Here is a 7800-nt window from a genome sequence, read left to right as displayed (position 1 = left end):
CTTTCAACTGTTAGATCGAACTTAGCTTGTCACACATAGATGAAATGTACCCTCATTTAGGTTTATGTAACCGTACCAAAACGTGTACACCATATTGGCTCAACAATAGTTAACCGAAGTTAGTCATATGATTACTCTCATATCAACCTTATTTATCTTAACCATAACTAGTTCAAATGACTCAAATGAAACTAGTTAAAGAGTCGTGCAATTGCTATATTCTCATAGAAGTATACAAGAACACAATTGAAGCAAAATCGGTTTAATTCACTCGAATCGATACATGAACATTATAGCCACTGTTTGCAAGGATTGCATTCCTTATTTTATAAATGTTTAAGTTCATGTACACTATCGATTTTAGAGAGTAACCAACTCAAGTATGCAAACGGGTACGCATATTTAAGTAGCTGGACCGAGTTTGGTTACGCCAGTACGCGTACGGGTGCGCATACCAATTTACATTCCAAACTCCATCAGAAATTCACGGACGTAAGACTTCCGCCAGTATGCATACGGGTACGCATACTTGCCCAGACATCCAACAACACCAGTACGCGTAGGGGTACGCATACTTCAGGTTCCCGGTTTTGGACTTATACACAAATGTGATAACATACTATGTTTATATCCAAACATGGTTACATGATTCTAAACTCTTTATTTCAATCATTGAAACTTTCTTAGAGGATGACAATAGCCGTTTTCACACACTATTAGCATCAAAGCCATTTTCAAGATATTGAAATAACCATAACGAAACATTTCAATACTACACCAAATGATTGTATCACACAAACCATGTAAGATCTTACTTGGAAATTTTTACATGATATAAGATGAACTTGGTCGAAGCGAAAGCTTGTTAACACATATTTCGAGAAATATGTAAGCGAGATAAACTCAGCTCAAAATTTCAAATGTGTATAATAGAAAACTATATCGTAATACGACTTATGTCTCAATATAGGAAATAGAGTAGAAATAGAATTTCCAAGTGATAGATGAGTTTCAATCTCTACATACAATTTGTCGACGAAGTTATACAAGCTCCCCTTAGTAGTTCTTCGTCTTCAAATGATGAAAGCCGTGAATTCTAAGCTCAACTACACAATCTATGTCCTAGTCCGAGACATTTATAAATAGGCTAGAAATCAAGACTTATAGTTTTGATCACTAACATTGACAAACATGCTTGAGATAGCAATGCATGCAAGTTCGACCGAGCAGTGCTCTAACACTTACCCAACAAAAGGAATTTATTAGATTAAACGAAAGATCCTTTGTTGAACTCAACATATAATATCTGACTTACTTCTTGAGATTGGAAGAGTAGCTACCGAGTAGATTAGTCCTTTACTATTTCGGAAGACGATCCAAAGGAGTTAAGTGATTGAAGTCTTCACAGCGGCTGAAGTAACTTAATGCTGAGCACGCAAGTGTGAGGTATTTTCACCCATAAATACATTAGCTGGGACTCATTTTATCACTAATAAACTTGTTTGTAGGTATTTTCGGGCAATAGACATTTTTGAAAAAATAAACTCAAAAAGTTGTTAAAAGCACCCCGGAGGGCATTTGTTATTCGGACTCTCACCATTGGTTAAGGGGAACCTCAATTACTAAGGGGCAACTTATTTGATAAGGGGCACCTTCTTTACTAATCATCACCTATTGCTATTCACACTCCAACACTCAGGATAAGGGGAGACTTTCTTCTTCGTTTGAACTTTGAATTTTGGCGGGAAAATGGTGGCAGAAAGGATTTGGCTTTTGGAGGTGTTCGAATGAGACTTAATGGATGAAATTGAATAGGCATCTTTCTTAAGCCTACACAGGCCTGGAGCAGAATTAGGGTTCGTGTTTTGGAGGTGATTTAAGCAGACTCAATAGCAGAAATTGCATGTGACGACTTGATTGAGTTTAACAGGCGTGGTATAATCAATGGTTTGGATTAGATTTGGACGGAGTTTCAAATTCAAGAAATCAGGGACTTACGTGTTTCTTGTGAAAACTCGATTTTGTTGTCTTGGTTTTGGACGACTTCTAGGGAGATTAAAACTCTAAAATCAGTTGTATTTGGCTTGTTTCAGCTAAACAGGACTAGTAATCCCTTTGCATTCGAAGAAATAGGCGTTGTTGTCGAGTTTTGATAAAACAGAGTAAGGGAGAGTTTCACGGGTGTTCGGTTGAAAATGGGAAGTTACGAAGAGAATAAAACTAGAGAATATCTTCTCTTAGATTCTATTTTATTTGATAATAGAGATTGAGAGCATCCAGACTCTACAACCACGTGGAAAAGAATAAACAGAGCAAGTATTTCTCTGTTGGAGATATCTCGGTATTTCTAACTATCTTTGGAAGGTTGGCATGAAGCTAGAACATGTGCATCGTTGCCTGAGGTGTTAAATCAAGGTGTTGGTCGTGTTTCGACATCCGAAAACGCGTGAAGATGCAATAACAGGAAATAATCCCGTGAAAAATTATTTTATTCATTACATGTATTTTTGGAGTTATGAGGGAGTTATTGTTGGAACAATTGCCGAAATCCGCCTGTAAAATAATCACGAAGAAAAACCAAACAAATATGTTACGGCTGAGTCACGACCAGGTCGCTCTCTTTAAGACGTTTTGCGGTTCTGCCCAAGATTGTGCAAGCAGTTCTTCCATGTCGCGTCGTCCCCAGGATAAAACAGCCGAGTAGAATCTCTTTCACAATCACTCTTACACTTTGAGAATATGTGATACTTGTACACTTCTATTCTTTCTCAGAATCAAACTTTTAGAAAACATGTGATGAACACACACTAGTTTTCTTTCTCTAATTTTTTTTTATTTTTTCTTTAGAACTCCAAAAAGCATTAAAAATGAAAAGGAAAAAAATATTTCTAGCCCATTTCACTATTTTTCGTTATGACAAACCCACCGTTAAGATACCCCATATCTAGAACCCAAAATTAGTTCTAGGACTATCGGTTTTACTATACTTACCCCATATCTAGAACCCAAAATTAGTTCTAGGACTATCGGTTTTACTATACTAACCTCTATAACAGTAATTATCTTGTTTTTTTCAATAATTATAACTATCCGAATTTGGTCCACGGTGAAAAAAAGTCAAAGACCTGAAATTTAGGAGAATCCCAAAAATCATGCTAATCTTGTTTTTATCGTCTCGCCCTCGTCTCCCCAATCGCGTCATTTTCTCTTCTAAGTTTCATGAGAAAAAAAAAAGGCTAAAAAAAAACCCAGTGATTCTATGTTTTCACAGTAAAAAGAAACCTATTCCCACTGTCATCATATTGTTCGGTAAGATTTCTTCTTGCTTATCTAATTTTAGTAAAAGTGAATTTATAACCATTACAATGTTGTTCAGAAATAATAATCGAATGATAATTAACCCATGCATTTGATGGGTTTTCCATTATCATTTAAGTTCAAAGATTTTCTGAATTAGTTGAGTTTATGTTTGTTATTATTATTTGATTTGCAATCATGTCTGGTTGCTTTTTTTTTTTTTTTATGTTAGTCCGTGGTAATCAAATTAATCACAATTTTTGTTTTGACCCTGGGTTTTCTTTTTGAAAGGGATAAGTAGGAGACGGTGAAACATCGTGATAAAGATGTTGGTTGTAACGAATCCAGTGACGACGATGATTTTGAAGCAGGCACAAGAAAAAGAAAACTGGGAAGAAAACTGAAGACCCAATAACAAGTAAAGATTGTGCTGAAGCAGGCAAAAACAAGAGCAACAAAACAGGTAATTAGGTTGATAAGCTGTTTATTCACTTTCATTAACACTTAAGCTGTGATAAATTTACTTATCCATGTATTAAAGATGTGAACCCGGTGATAAGTGAATTTGTCTATGTATTAAATATGTGAAAAATAGTCTTTTCCACATTATAAATTGTGCTTACCCCTTGGATTATGCCGTGAAAATTAGTGTTTTCATGTTATTAGAGATGTGATAGTTAAGATTATCATCGAATGCACATTTAGTGATAATTCCAATTTTTTTGATGTTTTTTCTTACCTGTGTACAGATACAACAAAGCTTTTTAGAGCAAATTTTGGCCATTTGCATGACCTCTTCCGTGACCTCGAAAATAGGGGTAACTGCTAACCAAGGAACTGATAGTAGCTCTTGAGGCGACACGGTTTCCTGACATGCTTCGAGTGTTCATTGATAATAAGATTAGTAAAGAGGAGTTATCTAAGAGTTACCATGGTCTAGAAATGCAAATGTATGGATTCAGAATCAGTTGGCCTCATCTTATTCATAATTCCATGATGGAAAGAAAGCATTGAATCCTGCAAGGGGGATGTTAAACTTATCACCAGATGCAGTTTCTATCTGTTGGTAAATTTTGTTCCCTAAACCTTTTTTTTTTTTTTTTTAAAAACCAATTGGAACCGATTTGTTGTGTATGGTTCATACAGTATTGGTTTGCGGAACGTTCCTCATTGGTTAGAAAAAGGGGAGGCGCAGAAACAATAGTCCCCATATTTGCAAGATGGGATTCTTGGAATATCTTGAATGCGATTTCGGTACTCAAAAAATTCCCTTACAAACTGTCAGAGGTGTAACGTGTAACAATTCAAATTTTCACGAGACTAAAATTTCACATAAAAATCATGCCTTCATTTTTTCCGAATGTTGAAATTTGGTCATGATTTTACAATTCCGTTGGATGATGCCGAAAGGAAGTTGATAAATCCTACAGAGCAACAATTAAGGTTGGAAACAGTGCAAGCGAGAGTATGAATATGGAGAAGGAGAATGTTGCTTTGATTATGAAAAGGAAGATGGGATTAACACACTTTGTAAAATTCAAGTGAGGTTTCCTAGTGAAAAGAATAGGTTGATAGTGTTAGCCCAGGTCTTCCGCAAGACACTTTGCTAGCTACTGCAGTTGTTACAGAGTCCAAGTAATCCAGTCAGGTCTTTGCTATTTACTAGGATCATAACAAATTTCTGTTTCACAATGTACTCGCGTATTACTATAAATAACAGTTCAATCTCCACTAGATTGGTGTGAAAGATATTCACCATATATCCCTTATGTCTTGGTATCAGCCTCTCGATCCAAGTTCACCTTCCGCAAATATCAAAAAAAAAAAAAAACCGTGAAGAACCAACACCCTAATCACAGAGATATATATGGCAGATACAACAAACAATCTTCGACAAGTTCAAATACATCATCTAGTAACTTTGAAACACACTGAAACCAATCACATACTATGGAAAGCTCAGTTCAAACCTATCTTAAAGGGGCATGGGCTAACTGGATTCATTGATGGATCTAAAGAAGTGCCAGATCGCACTCTACCAGACAGTGATGAGATCAATCCTTCCTTCACTGCCTATGAAGCACAAGATGCATTAATCATTGGTTGGCTAAACTCAACCCTTATACCAGAAGTTCTCAGTGTTGTTGCAAAGCTAGATACTTCGAAAGCAATATGGGATGCACTGGAAATTGAGTTTGCACCTAAGACGTTTGCTCACCAGATGAATCTCAAAAAGAAACTGCATAACTTATCCAAAGGTAATAAGTCTTTGAAAGCTTATTTAAATGAAGCTAAATGATTGTTTGATGAACTTGCAGCAACTGGTTACACAGTTCCTGCTAATGAGATGAAGCAATCCATTTGTAATGGATTAAACCAGTCTTATGATCCAATAGTTACTGTGTTGGGTACTGCTGATAATATGGATATCCAGACTTTTAAGTCTCATCTCCTTACTTATGAGATGCGTCAAGAATATCAACTATCCCAGGAATCACAACCCATTGCAAATCTTGTAACTGCAAATTCGGCATCATCCAGCAGAGATCCACCAAGGATGTACAACAATCAACCTAGACGACAGCCACCACCAAACAACAACAATCGTCGTTCTCCTTACCAGCAACGTGGTCCTTCTCAAGGGGATATTTACTGTCAAATTTGCAAGAAGAGGAATCACACTGCAGATCGTTGCTGGTTCCGCTATGATAGAAGCAATGACAATCGGCAAAGGCCTGCTGAAGCTTATGTTGCCTTTCCTGAAGCCACTAATACTCAATGGGTCACAGATACGGGTGCGACAAATCATATGACTGCTGATGCTCAAAATTTGTGTATTCCACATGAATATGATGGACCTGACCAAGTGAGAGTTGGTAATGGTAATGCTCTACAAATAGCACACATTGGGAACACTGAGTTCAATTCTAGTAATCGAAAGTTTTCATTAAATAATGTCTATCATGTGCCACAAATCAAAAAGAATCTGCTATCTGTTCATCAGTTTTGCAGGGATAATAATGTATATTTTGAGTTTCACACTAATCTGTTTGTTGTGAAGGACAAAATCACGGGAGCAACGCTGCTATCAGGAAGGAATGAGAATGGACTATATGTGCTGGATAGTGTAGGTGGCATGCAACCATCTCTATCTCCCTCAACTTTTCTCTCTGCAAGTATTCCAGTATGGCACCAGCGGCTTGGACATCCAATGCTGAGCACGGTTTCTAGAGTTGTCAAACAGTTTTCCCTTCCAGTTCAAAATAAGAGTTTTGGCTTCTGTCACTCAGTCATATAAGCAAGAGTAGGCGTCTTCCAGTTACTCCTAGTACTACCGTTTATGATACTCCTTTAAGTCTTATTGTTTCTGATATTTGGGTATCACCAAAAAATTCTCGTAATGGATTTCGTTATTTTCTGATATTCATGGATGCTTACTCTCATTATACATGGATTTATCCTTTAGTGCAACGATCTGTTGTTTTTAATATCTTCTCTCAGTTTCATAAACAAGTAGAAAATCTCACGGGTCATAAAATAAAAGTCTTCCAGTCAGATAATGCATTGGAATACAAGAAACTGACTTCTTATCTAAAAAACTCAGGCATACATCATCGTTTCTCCTGTCCTCATACATCATCTCAAAACGGTCTAGCAGAAAGAAGGATCAAACACGTCACATAAAGTGGTCTAGCCTAATTATTTCAAGCAATCTTCCAGAAGATTTTTGGCCAGAGGCCTTTACCACAGCCTGTTATCTCATTAACAGGACACCAAACCTGTCATCTAATCACAAAACACCACTTGAGTTACTCTTTGGCAAACAACCAGATTATTTATTTCTGCGTGTTTTTGGTTGCTTAGCATATCCATGTCTTAGACCATATAATGCCAACAAACTAGAACTTAGGTCTCTCCCCTGCATTTTTCTAGGATATAGTTCGGCTCATAAGGGTTACATTTGCCTTCATCTACCAACAAATCGCCAATATATATCGCGGCATGTTCGATTTGAAGAACACATATTCCCATTCTCTCCTTCCCAACAACGTTCTCCCGAGGTAAGACCTGAAATTCAAGAAATTAGTACTGATATTTTTGGGTCTTCTATTTTCACACAAGATCAACCAGTGTTAGTGCAGCCTCAACAAAATGTACAACCAGCTGATGTACATCCACACTCACCGAAAATACTACAGGGTGTCACCCCTCAGCAGTCTCCGGCTTCATCACCAGTAATACCATCACCTCAAACACCACAAGACCAGGGTGGCAACGAGACGGCTCATGGTTTAGATGCTCCAGTACATACAATGATCACAAGAGCCAAAGCTGGGATTTCAAAACCAATACAGAAACTCTGTCTGACTGCCACTAAGCATCCACTTCTTGATCAGGATTTCATGGAACCCACTTGTTACTCTAAGGCTTGTCAAATTCCAGAATGGCGTGATGCTATGGACGTGCAGATAAATGCTTTGATTCAAAATGGCACCTACACCT

At 37.2% G+C, this 7800-nt stretch overlaps 1 long non-coding RNA gene across 2 annotated transcripts; it reads left to right on the top strand.

Moving 5' to 3' along the window:
• The first annotated feature begins 3223 nt into the window (after positions 1 to 3223).
• LOC113286051 lies at positions 3224 to 5031 on the top strand. 2 transcript variants are annotated; one of them, XR_003329078.1, is made up of 4 exons: positions 3224 to 3309; positions 3589 to 3760; positions 4047 to 4363; positions 4444 to 5031. It is a non-coding gene; the product is annotated as an uncharacterized LOC113286051 (long non-coding RNA). The 2 variants fall into 2 exon arrangements; XR_003329077.1 differs by lacking the exon at positions 3224 to 3309 and adding an exon at positions 3394 to 3456.
• The last annotated feature ends 2769 nt before the right edge of the window (positions 5032 to 7800 follow it).

This window comes from Papaver somniferum, chromosome 6 (genome assembly GCF_003573695.1).
Source record: "Papaver somniferum cultivar HN1 chromosome 6, ASM357369v1, whole genome shotgun sequence".
Lineage (NCBI taxonomy): Eukaryota > Viridiplantae > Streptophyta > Magnoliopsida > Ranunculales > Papaveraceae > Papaver > Papaver somniferum.
This window is presented reverse-complemented; position numbering and strand designations above follow the sequence as displayed.